The sequence below is a fragment of the Rousettus aegyptiacus genome, unplaced genomic scaffold (genome assembly GCF_014176215.1).
Source record: "Rousettus aegyptiacus isolate mRouAeg1 unplaced genomic scaffold, mRouAeg1.p scaffold_m13_p_8, whole genome shotgun sequence".
Taxonomy (NCBI): Eukaryota; Metazoa; Chordata; class Mammalia; order Chiroptera; family Pteropodidae; genus Rousettus; species Rousettus aegyptiacus.
Genome location: NW_023416311.1, coordinates 56,054,771 through 56,081,983, shown reverse-complemented (window position 1 = coordinate 56,081,983; position 27,213 = coordinate 56,054,771). Strand labels below are relative to the sequence as shown.

The window sequence follows — 27,213 nt, the reverse complement described above, 5'->3', positions numbered from 1 at the left end:
GACAGAGACAGAGACAGAGACAGAGACAGAGAGAGTGTGTATGTGTGTGTCTGTCTGTACCCAGACATATGGACATTGGGGAAGAGGCTGAAGCATGAGGGAATCAAGCTGGAGCACACATGGAAGACAAAGCCCAGGGAAAAATGGGCTCTTGATGCATAGAAAATGGTAGCTTCTATAGAGAATGTAATCTGTGTTTGGATCAAGGTTTAGCTCAGAGTAGGAATATTTAGTTCCAATCTATGCCTATCTAAAATAATTCCTTAGTTTCCCAAGCAACATGATATTGTAAGTTTGAAATGAAAAATCCAGGTTTTTTGTGTTTTTTGTTTGTTTGTTTGTTTTTTATCTCAGTTCTATCACCTAGAAGCTGAATTACTTTGAGAATGTCACAACTTCTCTAGCCTAAGTAATGGGAACAACAATAAAGAGCATTTCCTTTTCACAGGGCAAGTATAAAGGTTACATGAAAGAGTGTACATAAAAACTTTTTGCAAACTATAAATTCTTTTGTAAATATTTGTAATCCACCTAAAATCAAAACTAATTGTGTTCTAATTAATTTGTGCTCAAGCTCCAAGAAGGATATTCTAATCAGTACAGTTTACAAGAATGAAAAATGACATTCATCATTTGCATGAATTCTATGAATAAATAATTAAACTCCACAACAAATACCTACCGAGCTGACTTGGGTCTCCAAGCCTACATTGAGGATAATCATAATGAAACTTAATTTTTTGAAATAATCTGTTTGTATTCTTGTCCAATTTTATTAAAATATGTGTCTGGAAAAGGTTAAGAATGTCCAAAAAACAACACTGTTCTAACTACCTCCTAAATGCACGTGTTGGCCACAAAATCATCAAGTCCTTTCAAATCCATTATCTTATTAGGTTATCACCACAACTGGCAGGGGTAGGCAGAATTGACATATCTGCATTTTAAAGAGATGAGGCATCCTGGACTCTGAGAAGCTAAGTATCCTGGTCAAGACAACCCAGGGTCTGGTTAAGACAACAAAGGGTCTTCTGACCCTTTGTTATGAGCTCCTTCTCCTCTATCATCCTGTTAGAGCCAAACTATTCAACTTCAATTAGAAAAACAATTCCAGTTTCTTTATTCTACAGAAGATTTTCACTCTCATGAACTAATTTATGTTATCAGGAAGTATGACAATTTGGAGTTTGAGCAAGTTTGTGGTAGTTAACTTCATTATATATATATATATATATATATATATATATATATGAAGGCTATCAACCAGAATGTCTCAGTTTATCTGGTTTGCTATTCTGAATTCTTATTGATAAAAACAGAATATGTCAAACAAGCAGTAGCCTCTATTTTATGGATTAAATATAAATGTCATATAAGCTACTTAAGACACTCTTAATTCTATGGTAAGCAAGCAATAAAACATAATTTATATTATAAACGTGCATAAGTCCAGGTCAAACTGAATAAATAGAAACTACCTTCATAAGATTTCAAAGTAGTTAATATTTTGAAATAGTAGTATAGCGTATTCGCAAAGCCTGCATCAAATTTCTCATTTCATAAATATGTGTACTAGTAACTCTGCTAAGCTTTGTGAACTCAAGGTCCCACCTAAATTTTAAAATATAAATATAATATGCGTGTGGTAGACACTAACGTGAACTCTCCAGATGCTCTTTCAAGGGGAACTTGCTGCTCAGCTGTAGGCAGTGCAATCAGCAAACAGTCTCCAGCTGTTCACCACATCAGAGTCAGCCACAGATGCAGAGTTGCCTCACTCTAGGTCATGCCTTTCCCAAGCTGACCCTCACAAGCTGACTCAGCCAAGTGGAAATATGAAGGCCCAACCATTTGGGCATAATGCAGGCCAACTGTGACAGGTAATATTTACTCCAGAGGTTTTGTCAGGCCTAAATTAAATTCAACTTCTACCTCTGACCAATCCTGTTGTCCCCCTTCTTCTTACAAGTGATGATCTCTAATAAACGTCTTGTACTCCAAGTTTGACTCAGCAACCGCTTCTGAAAAATCTAAGCTGTAACAATGTACTTTTCTAAATGTTTTAGAAAAAAACTTTGATGTTAAAAGACATAGTGTATCCATAATATATAAAGAACTCTAACAACTCAACAATAAAAAGACAAATGACCTAATTTTAAAAATGGACAATGAATATGAATAACATTTCGCCAAAGAAGTTACACAAATGACCAGAAAACAATGACCAAAAAGCACAAAAAAGATATGTTCAACACCATTAGTCACTAGGAAAAAGCAAATCAAAAACACAGTAAGATACCACTTAATACACAATAGCATGGCTATAAACAAGAAAGACAATAACAAGTGTTAGTGAGAATGTGAAGAAATTGGAATCCTCATACATTGTTAGTAGGAATGTAAACTGGTACAGCCAGTTTAGCATAGTCTGGCAGTTCTTCAAAATGTAAAACATAGATTTCCATGTGACCCAGCATTCTACTTCTAGGTATACACACAAGAGAAATAAAAACACATGTCCACACCAAAACTGATACACAAATGTTTACAGAATCAGTATCATAATTGCCAAAAAGTAGAAACAACTGAAATGTCTATCAAGAATCAAGTGAAGACAGATTAAGCAAAATGTAGTAATCCATAGAACAGAATATTATTCAATATAGAAAAGGAATGATATCGATACATGCTACAACATGAATGACCTTGAAAGTATTGTGCTAAATGAAAGAAACCAGTTACAAAAGATCACATGTTGTGCAATCCCATTTATATGAAATGTCCAGAATAGGCAGATGCACAAAAACAGAAAGTAGATTGATGTTTTGGGGAGTTGGTAGAAGGGTAGGGGAACAAAGAGTGCCTGCTAATGGAACATGGTTTCTTTCTGAGGTGGTGATTCCAACAGTCTTAAAGAGATACATCTGCACATCGCAGCAGTGTCCCTCTGTGTATTAAATGGCTCTGTCTCCCCATCTCTTCTCTATAGATATAACGCTAAAGGTCAAGGCACAGTCTCAAAAGGGAAATTTGACCAACTCGCACTTCTCTTTTCCTTCCATGAAAGAGGTGTGATAAGCGGACTTCAGGTAGACTCATTTAAAGAATTTCTCTCTTCAAATGTCCTTACCATCCCTCCCACTAGAGCCAGGCTGACAATCATCTAGGCCTACTATATCTAGACATTACAGGCAAACACATTATTTCCTAGGTATAAAAGGTAACATTATATATAAAGTTTTTGTAAATCACAGTGCTCAACTCTAGCTTGTTCCAGTTCTGTGATTTGGGGGCTCTCTGCCAACGGTAATTTGTCTCCCAGGCCTCTCATTATCCCTTGCATACATCTCTCAGTAAGAATCAGAAGCAGATTTGCTTTGGTCATGATTTAATCTCTTGGCCACATACCACCTAATAGCACCCCAATTTTACCCAATTTCTACCGGGACTTAAATTTGTAATAATTCTTTATTATCAATGTTTTGATTATTATTGCAACTGATCTCACACATTGTACTTACTTCAAAGTGAGAAACATACCATTTGCTATGAAAAAAACTGAAGAAAAACTTGAGCATACAATCAAGCAATTTACTTTTAGACCCAATAAGCTAGATTAATAACACCAGCAATAAAGTTTAATGGCAAAGTAAAGCTCTGTGGAGACCACAACTGTACTGCAAATAAAGTATTTAAATACCACTCATCCAAAGCCTACTGACAGTCCATATTGTTTATTAAAGGGGAAAATCTCTGTGAAGATTCACTTTACCTAACTGTGTTAATAACTGGGAATGTTAAGTTCCTTCACAATAGCTTTTTTTTTCTTTTTTGGCTTCTATAATTTCCCAATTCCTTATGAAGAGATAGTACTTTCTAGAATTTGTACCATATTTCAACAATACCCACATCCTGGGGCCAACAGGAGATGAATTCAGAAAGGTTTGAAGAGGCTCTGTATTGCTATGATACTACAAATATCTGATCTTAAAAAAGAGAATTAAGAATTTGAAACTTAAAGTCACCTTTTTAAACTACCATATTAGTTACTTTATTTACTTTATTAGACAACAATACATACAATTCATACCTTGCCTAAATTAACAAAATATCTGTGGCAGCAAAATTCTCTTATTCCAAAAACAAAGAACTTTGAACCCTCCTGGCTTATACAAAATATTTTTCCCCCACAAAGGCCACCCATCACTCAGCCACACTATTAATTACAGGAAATTAACTCTGTGGCACTGAAGTTGTCAAAAGGGCACTTTCTGAGACATTAAGCCATTTGTGTCATCAGACCTATGCATAAACACAATATGCCAAATGGTTCTCATTACTATTGTCTATATAAGCACAAGGTGATAGAATCCCTTTCTATGACCTATTTTAAACCTATAAGCAGAATAGAATAAAATGTTACTAAGACAAGTCAAGAATTTTACAACTAGACTTTACTTCCAATGTCACAGCAAAGTCCCCTGAGGGAATCTGTCTGTTGAGAATAACTAAACTTGAAAAGTACATTACAAAATATTAGAAGATCTACAAATGTCACTCACTAAATTAACTTAAAGGAAAAGGGGGGGAGGGAATAGTAACTTTGATATCTGTAAAAAAGTATTTGATAAAATTCAACATTCTTTTTTGGAAGAGAAGTCATAGCAAACTAAAAGGAACATCCTTAACATGATAGAGGGGTTCAAAACAAACCAAAGAAAACTTATAGTAAAATTACTCTTTTTGATAATTTATTAAAAAGATTCTTTTTAAAATTAGGTAGCAGAGAAAAATGCCCATCATCACTTTACTAATATCACTTCTCGTTAAAGTTTTCTGGTGGGCCTAGCCAGTATAATAGGATAGAAAAATAAATAAAATGTATAAGGATTGAAAATAGGAAAAGTTATTATTGGCCGAAGATATGACTGCCTAAAACAACAACAAAACCAAAAAGAATAAAAAACACCAAGATTTTCTAGAATCAAAAAGCAAGAAAAATCTCTACATTATTAGGAATAAAAAGAGAATTTAGCAAGATGGCTAAAGTGATTTATATACAAAAATAAAGCGTATTTATAAATACCAGCAACAATCAGTTATAAAGCAGTTTTTTTTTAAATGACATACTTATAATAGCAAAAAGTAAAACCTACATAGTAAGACTAAATCTAACAAAAGGTATTTTAAACCTATAAGAAGAATACAATAAAATGTTACTGAGACACTAAAGATGCCTGAAAAACATAAAGAGATACGCCATATTTATGGATAGAAAGATTCAATACTGTGAGGATATTAATTTTCCTTTAACTGAGAAATAGATTCGATATAAGTCCACTCAAATGCACTGGAGCTTTTCACGGAATTTGTAAAACTATTTTAAAACATACTATGGAAGAAGAATGGGCAAGAATGGCACTCCCAAAGAATAATAATATGATAGGAAGACTTGCCTTATTGGGTATGACGGTAATAAAGATAGTATGTCATTAGAACTGTAATAAACAAACTGACCAATAGAATGGAATGAAACTCCAAAACAGATTCCTGTAACAGGTTCATATGACACAGATGACAATGACATAAAACTTGGGAAAGAATGGACTTTTCAATAATTAGGACAACTGATTACTACATAATAAAAAAATAAAATTAGATACCTACCTCACTCCATACATTGGCATTACATGATGGTAACAATGGGATGGACTAAAGGCAGAAATGCAAAAATCAAAACTTTAAACTTTTTAAGGGAAAATCTAGGAGACTACAGTTTTTACGTTGTATCAGTGAATATAACCATAATAAGATACTTTATACTCACCGGACTAGAAAACAATTAAGTATCACAATACCAAAAGTTAAAAAGAATGGAGTATAACGGGGATTCTAATTTATATTGCTGATCAAAATATAAATGAGTACAACCACTTTGGAAAAATTGGTATGAGATTTCCAAGTTAAACATTCTCATAATCTTCAATCCAACAATCTACAACCTGATCTACAACCTGGTCTTGTACATGTACAAATGAAGACAGGTGTGAAAACGTTTACAAAATGTTTATATCACCAAAAAAGACAGTTTACTAATTATTTATAGCTACATAAGAAGTTACCTCAAAATGTAGTTGCCAAAAACAATAAACACTTATAATCTCCCAGTTTCTGTCAATCAGAAATTTGGGTGCAGCTTAGCTGGGAAGTTCTGGCTCAGGTTCATGAGGTTACAATCAAGATATTTTGGCAAGGTTTGCAATTATCTGAAGGCTTAATAGGGGCTAGGGATGGTTCACTTACATGGATGAATTGTAATGTTGTTGCTAGAAACCTCAGTATTTCCCCACAAGGGCTTCTTCACAGGTCTGCTTGAGTGTCACCCTGACATGGCTTATGGGTTTCCCAAGAGAGATAGAGCCCAGAGAACAAGGGGGAAACTGTACCATCAATTTCTAGATATTCTATTGGCAGAGGGTAACCCTATTCGATGTAGAAGGGGCCTACACAAAGGATTGAATATCAAGAAGCAAAGATCACTGGGGGCCATCACAACTAGAAATGGCTATTCTCTAATTGTAGGAGGGCAGATATACTGTAGTATATTAATAGAGATGAATAGTAGTGACAGTGAAAATGAATGAATCAGAACTACACTCAAAGACTGAAAGAATTTTCCCAAACAATATTGAATGAATAACTAAGTCTCAGAAGACTATAGTATGATACGTTTAAATAGAGCTTAAAAACAAACCAAAAGAAAACAAGTTATTGGTATCACAATTTAGGTGATAAAACTACAAGAAAAATCAAGAGAAAAACATAAATTCAGAATAGTGGTTGCCCCTGTGAAGGTGGAAGAACCAAGAGATGGGGAGAAACACACAGGTTAATGCAAGTTATTGACAGTGTTTTGAGTCTTGGATTAAGTGGTGAATTTACACTTGTTCATTATATTCTTATGGCTTATAACAGGCATAGAGCAGTCACTTTAAACTGGTATATAATGTACACATTATCACAACTGGCCCTTGTTGCATATATTGGTGCATATATTTTTTATTTATGAACAACATATTTTTAAATAAATAATTTAAAAACATTAAAAGAAAAAGAATATTGTAATTTTAATGGCATTGCCTTTTATAAGTTGTTCTTTGGGGCATTTTTCTCTATACATAATGTTGAGAGTCCAGTCAGAAATTTGCAGGTTCTGCTGGTGAATAAATCCTATCAGAGAAAGTATAAGAAAAAAGATAAACGGGTATTGAGTAAATTTCAGAGCAGTTATATGTCAATAAAATATAGTATCACTAAAACTCGATTCTTTGACTATTTTGAAATGGAACTATTATTTTGAATAAAATTTATCTCCTTAGAAGCTTTTGTACCAGCTATTCAAGAAGACTATGTTTTTTTTAACCAGTATTAAAAATAATAATATCCCACAACTTTATACTAAAATATTTTTAAATGCAACTATTCATTTCTCAAAATGACAACTGTCATTTATGTTTTTGTTCTTTACTTGGTATACTGCTACTAGAAAATATAACAAGTAAATTCTGTCTTTAAACATATACAAGCGATGAATATTTTCAAATGCTGGCATAAGGGACAGTTATAACCAACTTGAAAAAAAAAGATGAGAACTTAGAATTAAATTCAGAATAATTTGCCCCCTTGGCTACCAAAGGATGGGATCATCTAGTCACAAAAGAATATTTCCCCCAGAGGATCATCTGCCAGTCTTTCTACATGACACAAAAATGGGCTTTATTCTGAGAAAAAAAAAAATAGTAACCCCCTATTTTTAAAAAATAAGGTGAAAAAGAAAAATGCTGTAACAGCAGCCACTGGAGGGAGGACTTGTTGTTAGAATGAGAATAAAACAAGCATAAAACCTTTTATCTGGTGCTTTGTCTGAACATACATTTTGTTAAACTCATTCTATTTGTTTAAATGACAAATGCTGAAAATACTGCTTTTCTGCATGAGAGTTAAACTTCCTTTCACGGAAAAACAGATGTTGATTCAACCATCCTTTATTGGTACACAAATTAGCAGTAAGAAAATTATAAAGCTGCCTGGACTATCAAAAATTAGCACCTATGCTTAGTTTGAGTATGTATTTAAAGGCCTATACTTGATTTTAAATAAGGCTATATTTGTTCACTTAACATATTATCCACAAATTTTGCTATAAGACCTCAGGGACTACTCAGTCCCTAAAATCTGACTATAAATAAATTGGCAGAGTTTTGTAAACTCGTGGCATTGTTCTTCATGTGGTTGATGGGTTTTGTTTGATTTCTAATGAAAACATTTATGTATTTTAATATTTGTTAATGTAAACCTGTTTTACACACACACACACGCACGCACGCACACACATACACACACACCCCAAAACAAAAACAAGTAAGAATCCCAAAGTAAGCTGCAAGCTGCAAGCCTCCAGTGTTGGCCTTTTACAGATCACTAAGTACAGAGATACTATATAAAGCAAATTTAAATAAAGGTTCAAACCATAAAATTATAGATTAGAAGGGCATAAAAGTGAGCTCTTTCACAATTCCAGTTTCTATATTAATAGTAGTCATACATTAAACAACAGGTACCAGGCTTGTGTAAAGTCCTGAAACATTTCCAAAAGTAACATCCCTTTCATTTTAAAATGATTCCTTACACAATCAATATTTTGGAGATGACTTCTTAAACTCAAGAATCCTACTGTGATTTAGTCAGTGAGCCAACAAAACTGTCAGTCAGTTTTGAATAAGAACCATTCATAAGAAAAAGCAAGAAATGAAGGGCAGAGTAAACTCAAATAAATTTAGTGGAAGAGCATAGAAATTCATCTGACAAGGTATTCTACTGAATAGGAACACCTAAACAAAGAAGATAAATTTCAAAAATAAATCAGTAACAGTAAATATGGAAAGAATATAATTCAGACATTTATGCCAAAAGAAAAAATTAACAGCTATCAATTAAAATGATATACTATATCAAAGATGTTTTTAAAATACTGTAAGTTTATATTTTAAATGTACATGGAAAATCACTATTTTAGGACTTCTCTAGTACAATTTTTATGAAATACTGGTCATTAATTTATTTTTAAATTTTAGACCTACCTAATATCCATATGCCTTTAAAAATAAATACATATACAGTAATTGGAAAAATGCTAAATATATTCATTTATCAATAATAAAGCAAAACTAAAATTTTATAATTATAGAATATAAAGAATAGGAAAACAAAAAAAACCTCACCCAAATATTCTGTAGAAATTCAAAACAAGTCTTAGGCAGTAAGCCATTTTAATAAATAACCAACAGCTCAATAATTTTGTAGGTGAATATATGTGTTATACATCAAAGCTGAAATTAACTACAACAGGCATAAATAACTCTCTCTGAAATTTTTTGCTACAGTTCCTATCACATCAAAATATTTAGAGGAAAAAAAGGTGGTTATATTTTGAGAGAAGTACATTTCAGGATTATAGAAAGGCTCTCTAAAGAAAAAAACTTTTTTTTTATTTTTAGAGTAATCTTAACTTGAAATGTATTTACTTCACTTTGCTAAGAGTTTACTTTTTCCATGTCTTTCATAATAAAATTCACTGGTAAGTTAAAAAATGAAGCTGAAACTTTAAGACATGAAACATTTTTCATTCAATAATTACTATGCCTGGAATATTTTCTTCAAATAATGTGCTCTAAGTACCTCACAGAATTTAGCTCTTTGTATTTTGTATTATGGTCAACTGCACACACACAGCATCACCTCTCACAGGACAAGGGCTGTGCCTTGCTGATTTTGACATCTCTAACATACTATAGGCTTATAAATGTTGACTTAAATAGGGCTTGTTAATCATAAGAGAAAAAAATTTGTGCTTCATTAAAATCAAAACCATTTGTTCTTCAAAAAAATAAAAACATTAAGAAAATGAAAAAGAAACCACAGACTGGGAAAAGATATTTGGAAGACATATATCAAAAAAATAAAAAATCTTACATGCAGATTATATAAAGAACTCTTACAATTCAATAAGACAACCCAATTAAAAAGTAGGCAAACATTTTCATAAATTTATGAAATTTATATAAAATAAATAGTTTAGAAGTTACTTCTAAAAAAGTCATACAAATGATCAATGAGAAATTGCATAAGAAAACATTTGGAGGTGATAGAAGCATCCATTATCTTAATTGTGATAAGATAGCTTCATGCACGTTGGCTAAAATTTATCAAATTGTATACTTTAAATATGTATAGCTTATTGTACTTCATTTATACTGTAATAATAACGGGTAAAAGTGAAGAAACTTGAAAACATTTTTAAATGGTATTAGTATAATTGATTCTATTTTCCTAAAATCTTTACATATTATGGTAGTATTCAATCCATGTGGGTAGAAAAAAATGAGAACTATATAAATTACGTGAGAAGGGATTATTTTATTACATTTCAGCCAAACCTTTATTTCAAGAGAGATTAGCAAATACATATAAATATAGAATATATAAATAAAGATTAATCTAAGTATTTAGCTTTATATGTTATTGTAATTGCTATTAAGGAATTATTAACACTATAAACCAGAAAAATAGCTCTAAGTATTAAAACTTCAAGTAGACACATATTCTTAATACATTAGAAATAATTAACTTCTAATCCTACCACTCTAATCAATTGAGTAATATTTACATACATGAAGAAATCAAAAAAGAAACTTAAGCTGATCTTTAGCAAATACCTAACAATTTCTATAGATTAAGAGGGTTTGGGAGTAGATACAGGCATGTAATATTTCACAAAGACTAAAAAGCTCTAACACTAATGTCCTTTATTAAATCAGCAGAACCAATCTACAGTTTCCTGCTATTCTTTCATTCATTTGCTTAATAAAAATTCTTAAGTGTCTCAAACATTTCAGGTTCTGTGTTTGACAGAATAGATACCAAAAAGCAGTAAAGCATAAGGCTAAAACTGACTTGACCAGAATGCCTGTGCTTAAATTTTACTCAGACTTGTATTCTGTGCATTACCTAGGGCAAGTTACTTAACATTCAGCTCTGCATAGAAGGTTAACTTAGCAGGCTTGGAGTGCAAGCTTGGGGTGTTTAAACCCTCTACACTCTGAAGAAAGGACTGGCCCTTGACAGGTTTTTGAGAAATAACCTATAAGCTCTTGGAATATCAAGCCTCATTAGAGTATCTCTGCATACGCAGGGCTTGGGCCATGCCTCACAATTTATACTAACCACATAAATTATGGTGACTGCCCATTTTTGTTCACCTGGATCCTGGGGCATTCAGTACCAGTTTAATTTCTGTGAGGGCTGACGATTGAGTAGTTAAGGTCAGTTATGTGGCCACTCCATGACTACAAGACTGACGTCCAATAAAACCCTGCACACCAAGGCCCAGGGGAGCTCCTCGTCAGTAACATTTTCCCCTCGTTGTCATACATTGCTGTGGGAGAATTAAACACTCTCTGGAGGACTCTACTGAGGAAGAACAACTGGAAACTAGTGCCTTGGCTCTCCTGGACTCCTCCCTATGCGCTTGTTGACTTTTCTGATTTTAATCTGTATTCTTTTACTGTAGTAAACTGTAACAGCTTTCCTGAGTTCTGAGTCCCTCCAGCAAGTCAAGCCTGATGTTTCCACATCTGAAAAACACATTTAATATTAGTACCTACTTAAAGAATACCGAGGGAGATCAAATGAATTAATGCATGTTAACTGCTTAGAATTTATTTGCTGCTTCCCCTGCTGTAACAAAAAAGAGTAGTCCTAAAGCTAAATAGTTTGTTCTAGTGAGACAAAATATTAACCAGTTAAATTCTAAGTGCTAAAAAAATTACATATAATGCATTAGAATAACAAAAAGCATAATTTCCTTCCTTCCTTCCTTCCTTCCTTCCTTCCTTCCTTCCTTCCTTCCTTCCTTCCTTCCTTCCTTCCTTCCAACACTCTTATCTCCATTTAGGTCTCTCATCATTTCTTATTTTTTAACTAGACTGTTGGAGTATCTTTGTAACAATATTATCCTTGCATGACTTCCTGACCACCGCCATTGCTTGATGCAACTTTATATCCTGTCACCCCGATTCCTTACTCTTAAAATCCATTATTCCCCTGATTTCTGTAGATATAAACTGGCAAAACTCATCCAGTTCTTTTGGTACGTATCACACCTCTTTGTTGTTTAAAATTTTTATCTCACCCTGTGGGGCCTTTTTAAACTAGAACCGTTCCAGGTATAGAAGCAATGGAAGGCAGTCAGAATAAGACAAGAGGAAGATGAGCAGTCCATTGTATGAAACTACTCAGGGGGAGCCATTATAGGGTTTTGGGGTCAACGGAGACAGAATTCCTGAGAAGGAGTAGAAAGATTGCTTCTACTGGCAAAGGAAGTTCAACAGAATTGAGAAATACAAGGTTCCTAGCTTTAGCAGAGTCTGCCCATGTGTACCCATTCCAACTATCAAGGTCCCAATCTTTCCTTCAAGGTTGCAAATTCAAATTGTGCTAAAATTTAGTCACCTACATGATTTGTCTTACAGAAACTTTAGTACTGCAACTGTAGGAGATAAGAGTTTCTTTCAGAGCAGCCATAGATACAAATTTTGGTGCTCAAAAGTGGAGTGCTGCCATGCCAAAAACCTAAAATTCGAGAGTAGCTTTGGAACCAGGCATGGGTCTCTGAGAAGAGTGTTAAAGAAATTCTAAGATACCCTGAAGAACCTGTTAATAGAAGCCCAATGATCTTTGATAAGGCTGTGGTTAAGAGCTTGCAAATAAACAAAGTAAATGTTACTGGAAACTTGAGGAAGGAGGATCCTTGTCATGTAGTGGCAGAAACTTTAGCAACACTGTTCCATAGCGTTACATAGAAAGTAGAAAATGTACCTAATGAAGTGGCTGATCTCATTGAGGAGATTTCCAACTAGAGTGTTGAATGTGCCACCTGGTTCTTTTGCTGCTTATAGTAAAATGTGAGAAGCAAGAGATAAAATAATGAGAGGACTGTTAAACAAATAGAAGCCAAGACTTACTCTACAAAAGATACCATAAAGAGAATGAAAAGGCAAGCCACAGACTATTTGTAAAAGAGAGATCTGATAAAGGTATCATATCCAAAATATACAAGGAATTCTTAAAAGCGCAGTAGAAAGAAAACAACCCAACTGAAAAATGGGCCAAAGACCTGAACAGACACTTCACCAAAGATATACAGATGGAAAATTAGCTTATAAAAAGATGTTCAACATCATATGTCATTAGAAAATTGCAAATTAAAACAATGAGATATCACTATACACCTATTACAATGGCCAAATTCTAAACTTCAACATCAAATGTTTGTTAGGATGTGGAGCAAGAGGAACTCTCATTCATTGGTGATAACAATGCAAAATGGTACAACTAAGTTGGAAGACAATTTGGCAGTTTCTTACAAAATATAGTCTCACTATATAATCCAAGAATCACACTCCTTGGTACTTAGCCCAGTGAGTTGAAACCTTGCAAAATCCTAAACACAGATGTTTATAGTAGCTTTAGTAATTATTGTCAAACTTAGAAACGACCAAGATGTCCTTCAGTAGGCAAATGAACAAATCAACTGTGGTATATCCACACAATGGAATGTTATTCAGCACTAAAAAAAGAAAAGAAAAAAAAAAAGAGCTTTCAAGCCATGAAAAGACAGGGAGGGGCCTTAAATGCATATTGCTAAGTGAAGGAAGCTAATCTGAAAAGGCTAAATACTATATGATTATATGATTCCAACTATATGATATTCTGGGAAAGGCAAAACTATGGAGACTGTAAGTCAGTGGTTGTACGGGTTTGGGGTGGGGGGTGGAAAGAAGGGATGAAAAGGCAATGAAACCGTTTCAGGGCAGTGAAAGTGTTCTGTACAATTATTTGACGGTGGATAATGCCATTATAAATTCGTACAAACCCACAGAATGTACAACACAAAGACAGAACCCTAACATAAACTATGGACTAAGTGAAAATTATTTGTCAGTGTAGGTTAATCAAGTATAACAAATGTACCACTGTGATGCAGGATGCTGATAGTCAGGGAGGCTGTGCACATTTGAGGGCAGGGAGGATATGGAAAATATCTGAACACTCCACTCAATTTTTCTCTAAATCTAGAACTGTTCTAAAAAATAAAGTATATTAAAAAAAAAAATTCTCTCAAGATGAATAATACTAAAATTAAGACATGTCTTCCGAACAAAGATCAAATCCTGGGCCCTTCTGGGAAAATATGGTTCAAAGATGAAGCTGAGGGTGTAACTGAAAAATCTTTTGTTAAAACGTCAACAATACTAAAAGTGGTGCCTTAAAGTGTGAGTCAGTTAGATGAAAGGCCCTCTAAGCAGAGTAGAGTGTGTATTATTGATCCTCTCAAACAATAAAGTTCTAGGAAGCATGAGGGCATTGTCCTTCAGTCTTCTTAGCTGAAGTATACAAGGATTTAATTCAAAGAAATTTGTAGGTGTGCCTTTTGTCTAAAGAATGTATCTCAATAGAATTCACAGAACATCCACCAAGATTTATGTAAGATTAATGCATCTTTTTAGTTAAATTTAAAAGATTTAATATATTTTAAATCAACCTTTGAACCTCTAAGTTCTAATAGCAAGAAGTAGTCTGAGAAAACTACTCACCTACAAACATCTTTCATGAAAAAATAAAGTTGTAAAACCAAGAGCACAGAAGGCAAAGCTGAGAACCATGAATATTCCCAGGCTTGAGACTGCATCAAAAAACTTCCAATATTTATCCATCTGGATCTCCGAATTGCTATAAATCAGTGAAATCTTTGTGTATCTCCTATGCCTGTCCTACCACAGTATGTGGGGTGCTGGGGGACAGGAGATGCAGGTAGAAAGGAACTGTATTCAAGAAGCTGTGCTTAAGGAACTACACCCAAGGAAAGCCATCTCCACCTAGACCTGACTTAAACGATGAGATTCTGGGCTTTGAGGTGATCTAGTGACAGAATGAGACATCTGAAGGCCTGGGGAAACAGTAGGTGTACTCTGCACATGGGAAGGACATAAACCATTGGGGACTGTGGCAAGTAGCTTCCCAGTTGCTATTATTCATGTAGTCTCCTCCCACCATGTACTGGAGTTGATCTGTATGACCAGTACCAAACAGAAGTGTTACTATCACACCTCTGAGATGATATTATAAGAGACTGTGTCTTCCATCTTGGGTGCCTTCTTACGGTATCAGATCAGTGCTCTTCTAGGGAAATCATGTGAGCAGACCTAAGGAGAGACCTATGTGATAAGTGAAGCTTCTTGCCAACCACATGAGTGAACTTGGAAGTGGATCCTCCAGACCCAAACTACAGATGACAGCAACTCTGGCTGACATCGTAACTACAACCTCATGAGAAATTCCAAAGCAGAACCACCCAGCTAAGCTGCTCCTAAATTCCTGACCCTAAGAGACTGTGTGAGATAATTACTATTTTTCATTTTAAGATGCTAAATTTTGGAATAATTTGTTACATAACAATAAATATATTTTTTTATTAAATTTACTGGGGTGACATTGGTTAATAAAATTATATACGTTTCAAGTATACAGTTCAATAATATGTCATATGTGTATCATATTGTGTTCACCAACCAAAGTTAAATTTCCTTTTGTCACCACATATTTGACCCTCTTTACTTTTATCTATCTCTCCTCCTCTCCCCTTTTTATTCCTTTTTAAGTTCCCAGATTCATTCATTCTCATCATTACTAAATTGCTTACTGATACTCCAAATCAACAATAATTTATTTTCTATGTGAGGAAAGAGCTTCATTTGGATTTACCAAAACAAGAATGCTTTCTTTTACTATCTTTGGATTTACAAAATAGTGGAAAATTAGCTTACATAACTCAATATTTTCAATATTACGGGTTGATCTGGCTGACAGTCTTTCTTCATTGAGAGAGTTAGATTACATTTTTAATTAGAACACTTAAAAACACAAACACATATGCTTGTTTGGATAAAAATAATTATACATGTTACTTATTGAGGAAAATATTCAGAATAAATAAGCTTATTTTAAATAAACTGTTTTCAATGATAAAGCTGAAATGTCTAGTTTCTTAAAAGTACTTATAATAGTCCTAATGTGATAAAAATTTCAACATTACAATCACACAGTTTCAAAATAATAAAATATTACCTATAAATAATAATATTCTAATCCTAATTACCTGTCACATACATTATAGCAAAACTGATTTATCATATTAGTGTCCTCGAAAAAAGGAGAAAAAAACCATTCAAGAATAGAAAACAGATTTAAAATGCTTCAATGCTAGAAGAAAGAGGTACAAAGTAATTTCCAATGGAACCAACTTTGACAGATCCTGGAACCAAACCTAGAACTATCCTGTTTAAAGTTTAGGCCAGAATCAACCTACAGGAAAGACCCTACCACTATCTTGAAAGTTGCTTCAGGGAGGTCACTGGAGCACAAAGGGATAAAAAAAAAAAAAAAAATCAAATTTACAGCATAGAAGACTAGTTGTAGTGCGAGTCTACATTGAAAGCCATATTCAGATGACTGTAGGAATCTAGAAAAATAAAAAGTGAACAGTATAGCCACAGAAAGGCAAAGATAAACAGTGTCCATGTTAAAGTTTGTATAATGCAAGAATCAATTCAAATGTCTACAGGAACCAGAAAGTTAACAGTAAATGCGGGGAGTGAGGCCCTCTAAGTCAAGCTTACACTGTATGAGTGTGAAGACTGCAACAAACTGGAAAACAAATGGCTCACTCGAAGGGAATTGCTATTTCCCTCACTGTTGCTACACAGAATGAAGGCCCAGTGTCCTGGAACTTCTTATTTTTCGGGAAAACAAAAACCTGGATTTTTGCTTAAGTTAGCTGAAAACTAATTTTAAAATATTAAAAACTGGGCAGGCCCATTCAGCCTGGAAGTCTCCAATTTGCGAACTCTCCTCTGTGCAGTATTTCAAAGGATATATTTATCTAGTATTCCCCCACACAGTTCAGCAATGTACAGGGCAAAAAGATATACACCAGTAATAAAAATAAAACTACAGTGATTTCATAGAATAATAATTCCTCAGAAAGTGGAATTAGTTCAAAAGTACTTTCCAAAACTAAGCCTACATGATTACTCCAATTTTTGGAACAGTCAAACCATGACTCTACTTTATGGGCACAGGTAATTGAGACTTCTTCAAACTAGCTGGCATTTTAAAAAATAATATAATTTCAAAATATGGTAATAATATTTCTCGCTGCTCTCAGGTCTTTACCATATATATCCATGTGCCTAAACAAGTTTCATTTACAAATCATGATATACCTCCCTAAGCCTTATCTACATTGTTCCTGACATATCATTACTATCTATAACTAATTCTAATGTCAATGCTTATAATTGTAGTCCTTGCAAACACATAATTCCAAGTCTTATTTTTGAGTCATTATTCTATTCCACATTTTTTGACACCTTACTGGTAAATTTCTAAAAATGTTATACCATTTCAATATTCATAAGTAAAACCTAAATCGATGTTTATAATGCAAATATTACACTTAGTTTCTCAAAACTTGGAAGGTCTAATACTCTATCCTAGATTTTTTACCCTCATATTTACTTTAAAAATGCCCACCAAAACGTTTTCACCATACCTAGAAAACAGTAGAAATACACACAAACACACACACACAAATTGTGGATAGATACATATCTATTAATTGTATTTGAGTTCTATTAAATTCTCCTTTGCTTTTTATATCTAATTGAAGCCTCTCTATTCATTGTCAAAGTCCTTGAAACACCTAACTGTAGCAGGTTAAGTTCCTAATAAACTCAGGGTAAATGTATTTGTTAACGTTTTAAATGACTTTTAAAAATAGTTCTTTAAAAGAAATTCATGATAAATCTTATTAGAATACAAATTTCCTCAACTGAACTATTTTCGAAATATAAGGGAAAAATTATATTGGATGTTCTTAAAGCATAACACAATGTATTATTTTTCTATTATCTTTCATTCCATTTTCCTTCTTCCTTCCTACTTTCATCTGCCTTCTTTTTTCTCAGTCACTTTAAATGGCATGTAATCTAAAGTTCTCCATTAAGGCCTTTCTTCTTTCATATTTCTGAACAATTTCAAATGATTCAGCTTTAAAGTGGGTCCATGGAAACCAAGTTCATCAAACTCTAAACATTACTGGAGCAAAAGCAATCCAATCATTAAGAAAAATAACAGATCAGCCACTACCTGGTATATTAGTTTGTTCAGGCTGTCATAACAAAATACCAGAGTCTAGGTGGCTTAAATCGCAGAAATTTATTTTATCACAGTTCTGAAGGCTAGAAATCCCAGATCAAGGTCTGGCAGGGTTAATTTCTGCTAAGAACTCCCTTCCTGACTTATAGACAGCCACCTTGTTACTATGTCTTCACAGGTGAAGAAAGCAATCCAGGGAGATCTCTGGTGTCTCCTCTTATAAGGGCACCAATCCTATCAGATCAGGATTCCACCCTATAATTTCATTTAACCTAAATTATTTTCTTGGGGGTTGGGGCTTCAACATATGAATTTTAGAGGAACATAATTCAGTCCATAGCAATCAGAAGGAAAACATTAGGGGACTTTACCATGTTTAAGGACATTTGTGTCATAATATTCTTGACACTTTTCCAATATCCTCTAATCTTAGAAGATAGGTTACTTCAATACCATCAGTTCATGCGGCCCTGCTTTCAAATGCTAATGCCATTTCTGTCCCTCATCAGAGAAAAGAAGAAGCAGAGAAATGAAACGTGAAAGTTTTGCACAACTACAGAGTTAGAGGGCACAGTCCACCCAAAACACTTCTAATACCAATTGCAAGTTCAGAGGATTCCCAAAGCCCCCTCAGGTTAAATAATTCACTAGAATTATTATTAATTATTATTATTATCATCAAAGACTCAAAGAACTCACTTAAAACTGTTATACTCACAGTTACAGTTTATTAAGGGAAAGGATAAAGATTAACATCAGGGAAGAGAAGTAGCACATAGGTCAGAGTTCAGGGGAATACTAAACTGGAGCTCTGATGTTCTCTCTCTGTGGAGTTATGGACATGTTACTCTGTTGGTATCTATGTGTAACAATATGCACAGAGTATTGCCAACTAGGAAAGCTAACAGGAGACACGGTGTTAAGGGTTTTATTGGGTCTACTCCTCTACATGCTTGATATGTTTCCAGGTCACTTACACCACATGACCCAAAGTCCCCATAAGACTATGTAGGAATGGCAAGCTCCCATCCAAAATCACATTGTTAGGCTATGTGACCCAAGGACCCCAGGCAAACAAAGATACTAGAAATCATCACTCCCAGAAGCTGAAGAAAAAGGCCAACCTCTTTGAGCAAGGTTAAATTTTTACTACACAGGAGACAAGAGAAACCATTCGGTATTTCCTATTGCCCAGGGAGGCGAGTCTGTGCTACTCACTAAACTATACAAACCTTTCCTCACATCTCATGTTCCTCCCCAACCCCCAATGACTTGCCTCCTATCTTCATCTTTCAACTCCATCTCTCACTACAATCAAAAATATCTGTTCTGTAACTACGAGTTCCTTTTTATTTTTATAAACATAAAACTACAAAGAGCTATTTCTTCTGTCTAGAATGCCTTTCCATTCTACTTTTAAGTGACTTACCCTCAAGTTCTCAACTTAGGTATCATTTTCTCCAGAAAGGCTTTTAATAACCCCAGGCAAGGCACTGTGCCTCTCTCAAAGCATCCCATACATACTTCTGTCATAATAATACAAGCATTTTGCTAAGGTCTTACCTTTATAATGGACACACCAACCAGCATGTAAGATCCTGAAGTGTGGGGGAGGAGAGTCCAGACTGTCTTATGATAGGTAACCAGCTTTTAGTGAGTCAAACAACTGAGAACCTAACAAACTCTTCCCCTAGTTTACTTTCCTCATCTTTCAGTTAATCTAGATCTTGGGCCTTTCCCTGTTGCTTTATCCTCCTCTTCCCCATCTCTTTTGAGATCAGAGCCTTAACCCTTTCCGGCTAGTGAAGGGAGAAAAGATATTCTCCCATCTTGAACCTATTCCTGGATATGAGCATTTAAGAGAAAAACTCCAACTGCACTAGAGGATGTTAAACTAAATGGATCAAGATGATTAATTTCTAAACTACTAAAGTTAGTACCAGAACCATTTACACAGTATAGACAAAAATGAAGTTGTGCAGAAGAATGGGATAAGTCAAATCAAGACAGCATCTCACCTATCAATTAATCAAACTTTTCGAATTTTTAAAATGCCTCACCTTGAGTTATAATCTTGGTCACAATTCTAACTTGTTCCATGTTCTAAACAAGACACAAAACTAAGTTATGTTTCATACATGAAAAGAGCATCACTCAGATTCCTTCATTACATTGGATACTAATTTTGAGTTGTTTTTTAAATAGAGCTCATATTTCTGTTGGGCCACATATTGTATCTTCCAAGTTTCTTTCTTATACCAGATCACATATGATGGCAATATGATTAGCAGGCAATAAGAATACTAGCCACATCTCACAGTCCTTGGCAGTTACACTGTTCGGTACTAGTTGTGACCATTCCTATAGTAAGCTATTAAAGGACCTTACAAGGGCCAAATCCACAATCTTAGTTTTATTAGCGCCTCTCTAACTTTAGAGCAAATCAACCATCATACATTATCACCCGAGACTATGATTAAACTAAATATCCAATCTGCTATAAAGAAATAGAACATAAAATAAATGCTTTGCTTCAATTATCTGTCTTCAGTGATATTTAAAAGATCTGTATTATCTATATTGCAAAAATGAACTATTCTCAAAAAAGGAAACAATACAACAATACACTATCAGAGAAAGCACCAAGCATTGCTGTTCCTAACCTGTCTTTAACATAGCTGTGAAACTCTGAGCAATCAGCCATCTGACAACTCATCTGTAGCAAATTAATCAGTTTTAATTTGCCAAAGAGTGATAAGCAAAATTGTGGTACAATTTTTCATTCATTAAATTAAAGCAATCAACTTAAATGAGCTTTATAACTGAAATAGTTAGCTAAATGTAGTACCCCAAGAATATTTAATAGACAATGACAGTGTACAAAACACTCAACAGTAAAAAAAAAAAAAAAAAAAAAAAAAAGGTGTTACCTTTAATTATTGGGCCATTAGCCATTGTGGATTAAAAAAATTCCTTTCCTCATTAAACAGATAATCTTAAAAAAAAATTTTAACAATGCTGAACAATGTTAAATTATACAATTACTCACTGAATTACTCAATTAAACCTCATTATTCTTTGGATGGAAATTAAGTGATACGTGATCTGAAAAACTTAGTTTATTCCTGTAGGACTGTACACACACTCTTTCCAAACACTAACTGTTGAACTAGATGGACCGATATATATTACTTGATGTAAAATAGATCTTACTGAATTACTCGAGGCCAAGTGGCTGACTTCAGAACCACATGCTAAGATGTAGTTGGTAATTTTCACTCTCTCACTCTATCTCCAGCCCCATTCCAATCTGTACTTTCTGTCGTTTTGTTTCTGGGCCCCTCTCCTCTGTTGTCATTTCTGATGCTTATCATCCACTAGTTACTGACGTTCTTTGCCATTCTCCATCTAGCCACATTCAAATGCTATACTGCTATACAAAACTTTTTCTGTTTCTTAATCATTTTTGCCTCTTCTGATTTGGGCCACCATTTACAAAATGTACTTATAGAACTTTCGATTGTTTTTTTTAAGTACACACAGTTAAGAGTTTTGTTTTTTTTTTTTCTTTCCTCCTTTCTTTGGGAAAAGGCCTTCTCCCTCAAACTCAGATAATTCCCCTGAAACTGGTGACTCTGGCCTTCTGGCTATCATAAGGATCACTGAAGCTTGGCGTTCTTCTTGCTCCACTGTAGGCAGAAATTGCAAGGCCCTTAGAGTCCAAGAGGGGAGGGAACCTTTAACTCAAGGGGTTTTTTCCTTTAAGAAATACATTAACCAAACCTGTTTCCCTTTACTCAATAGACAAATCAATAATAGAAACATAACTAGATATATGATTTAAATGCCATTTGTATCTTGTTTTTTTTCCTTGTCTAGGGACAGAGGCACCATTTCAGCGAGATAACCAAGACTCTGTTCTGAGAGAGAGAGGGAAAGAGCTCCATGAAACCCCAGTCGGCAGAGACTATGATCCTTCTCAGCAGGAAGCAGATGAAGGAGAGACTTCCCATCCCTTATCATCCATACTAATAAGAAGGGGTTCATAGCTCTTAAGAAAGGGTCCACCTGCAAACCTCTGAGGTCATCCTATTCTAGAAAGAGTTTGCCCCAGTGCACCCATAATTAAGAAAGCCAAAAGGCGTTTGGGGGCTAGAAAGTAACTCATACAAAGAAACAAGCAGAAAATTTAATACAAGTTTAAGCCAGACACTCACACTTGCACAATGAAAAGCATAACGACCTTCAATTCACCTGCACCTCATTATACCATCTTAATATAATGTATATGCCCGGAAGTTCATTAATATCATTATAATAGACTGAATTATGGGAATGAATGTGCTTAGAAAGCAAACGATGAGTCAGTCACTGGGTCCTGTCAATCTCAGCTGTCCATCAGAAAGCTCACTCCTATAAGAAAAGTATCCACCCACAGCAAATAGAAATAAAAGCCCCAAAGGCTTTGTTACTGGGCCTTTTGAGCCACCCTTCTCTTGCTCAGGCCTACTTTCACGTCTGGAAGTGTATTGCTGCTTTACTTTCTTGCAATAAAGCTATTCTTTTTGCTGTACTTCGGTGTCTTGCTCAATTGTTTGTTTGACATCAAGAACCCAGACAACGCATCGAGAGGGGAACCTCACTCTCCAGTAACACCTCCTATACTCGTTTCACGGCCTTTTGCTAGCCTAAAACACCTGTCCCCCATCTACTCTCTCATTTCACTCAAATCTCTACTCAAATGTCCCCTTATCAGAGAGGCTAAGTTTGACTATCCCATCTAAAACAGCATCCTCCATCATTTTCTCTCCTCTTAATGAGATTTATTTTTCTTCATAACTCTTACCACTACTTGATATATATTTACTTGTTAATTTTCTTTCTCCACCCACTACACTATAAACTTCAAAGGCACAAGGACGTTGATGGTCACTATTGTATTTCCAGCCCCTAGAACACTACCTGGCACACTGAAGGTGGCCAATAAACATCTGTTAAATGAATGAATAAACGGATGTTCACAGCCTCACATCATATTTCCCTCGTGGCTTTGGTATCATTTTTCCACCCTCCAGCCTTGTAGCAGCCACTGTCTCAAAGCCATCCAGAGCATCCCTGGTTTTGGCTTCACTGGTTAAGTGGAAGAAACACTGGTTTAAAAGTCAGAAGCCTGGAACCAACACTGACAGTACTATCTTAAGAACTTGAGTGTTCTCTGACTCAGTTTCTAAACATGGTAAAGGAACCCTGTATCTGTCCCTCACAGTGCTAGATAAAGAAAAAGGATAAAGAATTTACCTCCGACACTGCTTTAAGACAAAAAGATACCATGTACTGCATAACAAACATCATATTACACATATTTTGTTAAAAATTACAAGGCACTTTTCAGTCTGAAAACTACAGAATTTTCCCTTTACATATTTTCAGAGGATTTGGGGAAATGGACAAATACAACGAAACTGGCTGTCAATCAATATAGCCAAAAAATAAGTAACCAGTTACTTGACCCAACAGCTATACATTCTGGAGCACTAGAAGAATATGTAAAAGAATATGTTAAATCTCTGAATGTGGGAGAGAAAAGACTGTTTCCAAAATATACCTAATTTTATTTCAAAGTCAAAAGTATTCGACAAGAATTCATGCCAGTGATAAATGTCCCATCTGCGCCCATGCACGTAACAACTTTTGAAAGCACTTTATAACTGCACTTTAACCTTCTGTATGCAGTAAGTGACTCTTGGGAAAACTGTGGCAGTTGATAACTTTTGTAGAAAAAAAATCTTTAGCCAGAGAACCACAATACTTCCCTCCTACTCTAAGAGTAGGAGGGCCCATTACTCTAGATCTCTAGGGCTCCCAGAATCCCATGGACCAGGTGAAAGAAAAGTCATCCAGGGAACACACGTGTCCTGACCCGCCACAGAAGTGGTAATGGCAGGTGGAACCTACTCATCAGCGAGGTCCAAGACACAGGGCAAAGGTGTCCGCAGGAAACTAGCCTAGTGCCCGGCAGCTTCTGGCCCTGGAGCCAGCGTTCCCTTCCCGGCATGGCCCAGGCCAGACCCCTACTCTGATTTCGTCCCAGGCCTGCCCCGGGAGCTCACATCCCCGCCAACGCAGGTCCTACCTGAGCTCTTCCCCCAGCTACAGGGCTGCGGGGTGAGGCGGGAGGAGGCGTGGCCTTCCAGCTCTTCAATCGAACTCCCTCGTGCGGTTGTTAATGACTTTCTCTCTCGGGATCCGCGCCCCGAACAAGTTCTAGTGCACTTCCGGGGTCTGCCAGAGACTGAAACGTCATTGCGCGCGCGACGGCGACGACTCCGGAAATACGCGAGGCGTGGTCGCTGGCGTGGTTCCTGGCGCTAGGTGGGCTGGGAGAGAGTCCTGCAGGAGGTTAGGAGTTGTGTTCTTTCCCAGCGGACTCTGCTCTTTCTTCCTTTAACCCTTTCTTCTGAAGCGAGGGACACCCCTTCCTAGGGCCACCTTGAAGCCTCGTCCTCCAGGCGGAATTTAAACAATTACGGGAGTGTCCATGCGCCTGATTGCCCACTCTCCCACCGTGGTTTACCCTGCATTCCCCAGTTCGTTCAACTCCAGAAAAGCGAGGAGGTGGGAAAGTCGAGTTAGAAGATGAAAGTTACCTCTAAATTATGATTCCGGTAAAGTAGGAAGTTAAGGATAGGCTCCCTGATCCTACTCGCTTTTCCTATCTGCTGAATACAGGCACACCTCGGACACATTAAGGGGTGGGTTCCAGACTATCACAATAAAGTGAGTCCTAATCTTTTTGGTGGCTAAGGATTTTGCCTTCAATTTCTAAAAAAAAAAAAAAAAAAAAAAAAAAAAATGCAACGTCTGTGAAGCACGATAAAGCAATGTGCAGTAAAATGGGGGTATGCATGTTCTAATAGGATAGATTAGAAGCAGCCGTGGAAACCTAGCGTCCCATCGCTATCAGGGATTTGCTTCTAAACTCAGCCTTTATGGCAAAAAGCCCTGATAATAAAAATGACTCACGAAAATACCCTAAGTGGCCCACGAACTACAAAATACTTGATGTTGAGCATTAAACTCTAGATCTTTATTTCTTATACAAACTTGAATTTGAGATCTCTTAGCTATTTTAAATGTTAAAATGAAACGAGATTTGTGTATAGATATCTGGGCGTTTAAATAATCCTAGTGAATCCAAGGGGCAACTTAGTCTTCGTCTTACTTGACTGTTCAGCAACATTTGACACTATTAAGCACATCCTCTTTCTTGAAATTTGAAATATCCTCATTTGATTTTTGTGAAATCGCAGTGCTCTTTTGATTCTCTTTTGCTGGATTCTTCCTTATTCCTAAATGTTAGTGCGCCCCAGATCTCTTCCCCTCTTTTTTCAACCTCATCCTCCAGATGATCTTATCGAGTCCCTTCCCTGTCTTTAAAATGACATCACTATGCTGATGGCTTCCAATATCCATATCCAGTCCCAACTTCTTTGATTTTAGTACTCACACTTCTAACTTCTTATTCAAAATATCTACTAGGATATCTAACATACATTTAAAACTATCCTTTTCTACCTCCAATCCTATTTTGTTGCACAGCTTTCCCTCTCAGTAAACGGCGCAGTGGTTCTTAACAATTGTTGTGGTCATCCTTTGATCCCTCTACCTCTCACATTCCACATCCAATCTCAGCAGAACCTGTTGGTTGTCTTTTCAAAAGGTATCCAAATTCTCACCACCTGTACGGTTACAACTCTAGTCCTCACTGGATGCTGTAATTGTCTTTTAATTATTCTACATGCTTCTATTCGTGTCTACCTCTAGTCTTGTCTCCAACTGACAGCTGTAGAAATCCTTTTAAAATGCAAACCCGAATTTATTACTTTCCTATTCAAAACCTTTAAGAGCTTTCATACTCAAATAGAATAAAATCCAAAATTGTTTTCATAAGTCCACAACATTTTACATGATGTTGCCCCTGGCCACCCCATGCCTCTACTGAGAAAGAGGGTAGTAAGAGATTTGGGGTGGGGGATGGGGAGCAGGGAAAACTTGTCCAATAACCTTGGAGTTTGGGAAAGGTGATTGCTAACTGTCTTGCCTGGAAATACTAAAAGGCAGAACACTGACTAGGGGTCCCTGTGATGATGGAGTAAAGAGAGAAAAACTGTCAAGTTTTGTGAACAGCTAGTAGACATGTTGGCACGTGGCTGGGTGTATTAGTTCTCTATGGCTGCCATGGGAAGTATAATGAGTCCTCACTTACCATCATCAGTAGAATCTTGGAAACTGTAACTTTAAACAAAACGATGTGAAATGAAACCAGTTTTACCATAGGCTAATTGATAGAAATAAGAATTAAGTTCCTGTAGCATATTTCTTGTCACAAAACATCACCAAATTTCTAAAGACTTCTAATATGAAATTTTGAAATAATGTGAGCTGTACATACATTTAAGAAAGGTTAATAAAAATAAGTAAGATAATTATTTTCCAAACTGCTCAGTGTGACAGGTGGCCAATGGGCCTATCCTGGCAGCTCAAGAAACAAGGTGGGAACCAACCCTGGACAGGACAGCATTCCATCGCAGGGCTCACACATACACCTACAGCCACCATGCAACCACCATAGGTTAAATGGAGACACCATTTAATGTGCACATCTTTGGGACATGGGAAGACACTGAGTACCCAGAGAAAACCCATGAAAGCATGGAGAGAATGTACGAACTTCATATAGACAATGGCTCCTGCCAGGAATCTTATCTTTTTTCTCATCAACTTTATAACGAAATGATGTGAAACAAATTTATGTTATTCAAAGATCTGCTATACCTCAAGCTAGGTGACTACAACAGAAATTTATTGTCTTGCAGT

General features: G+C 35.6%; 1 protein-coding gene across 2 annotated transcripts in view; it reads right to left on the bottom strand.

Annotated features, from left to right (window-relative positions):
* The window catches only part of FAM172A (family with sequence similarity 172 member A), a 352,017-nt gene extending 327,379 nt beyond the window's left edge, over positions 1-24,638 (bottom strand). For both annotated transcript variants that reach the window (XM_036225594.1, XM_016164963.2), the window contains exon 1: positions 24,470-24,638. The gene's annotated coding sequence lies outside the window, so the exon portion shown is untranslated. The remainder of the gene's footprint in view (positions 1-24,469) is intronic.
* Positions 24,639-27,213: the final 2,575 nt, after the last annotated feature.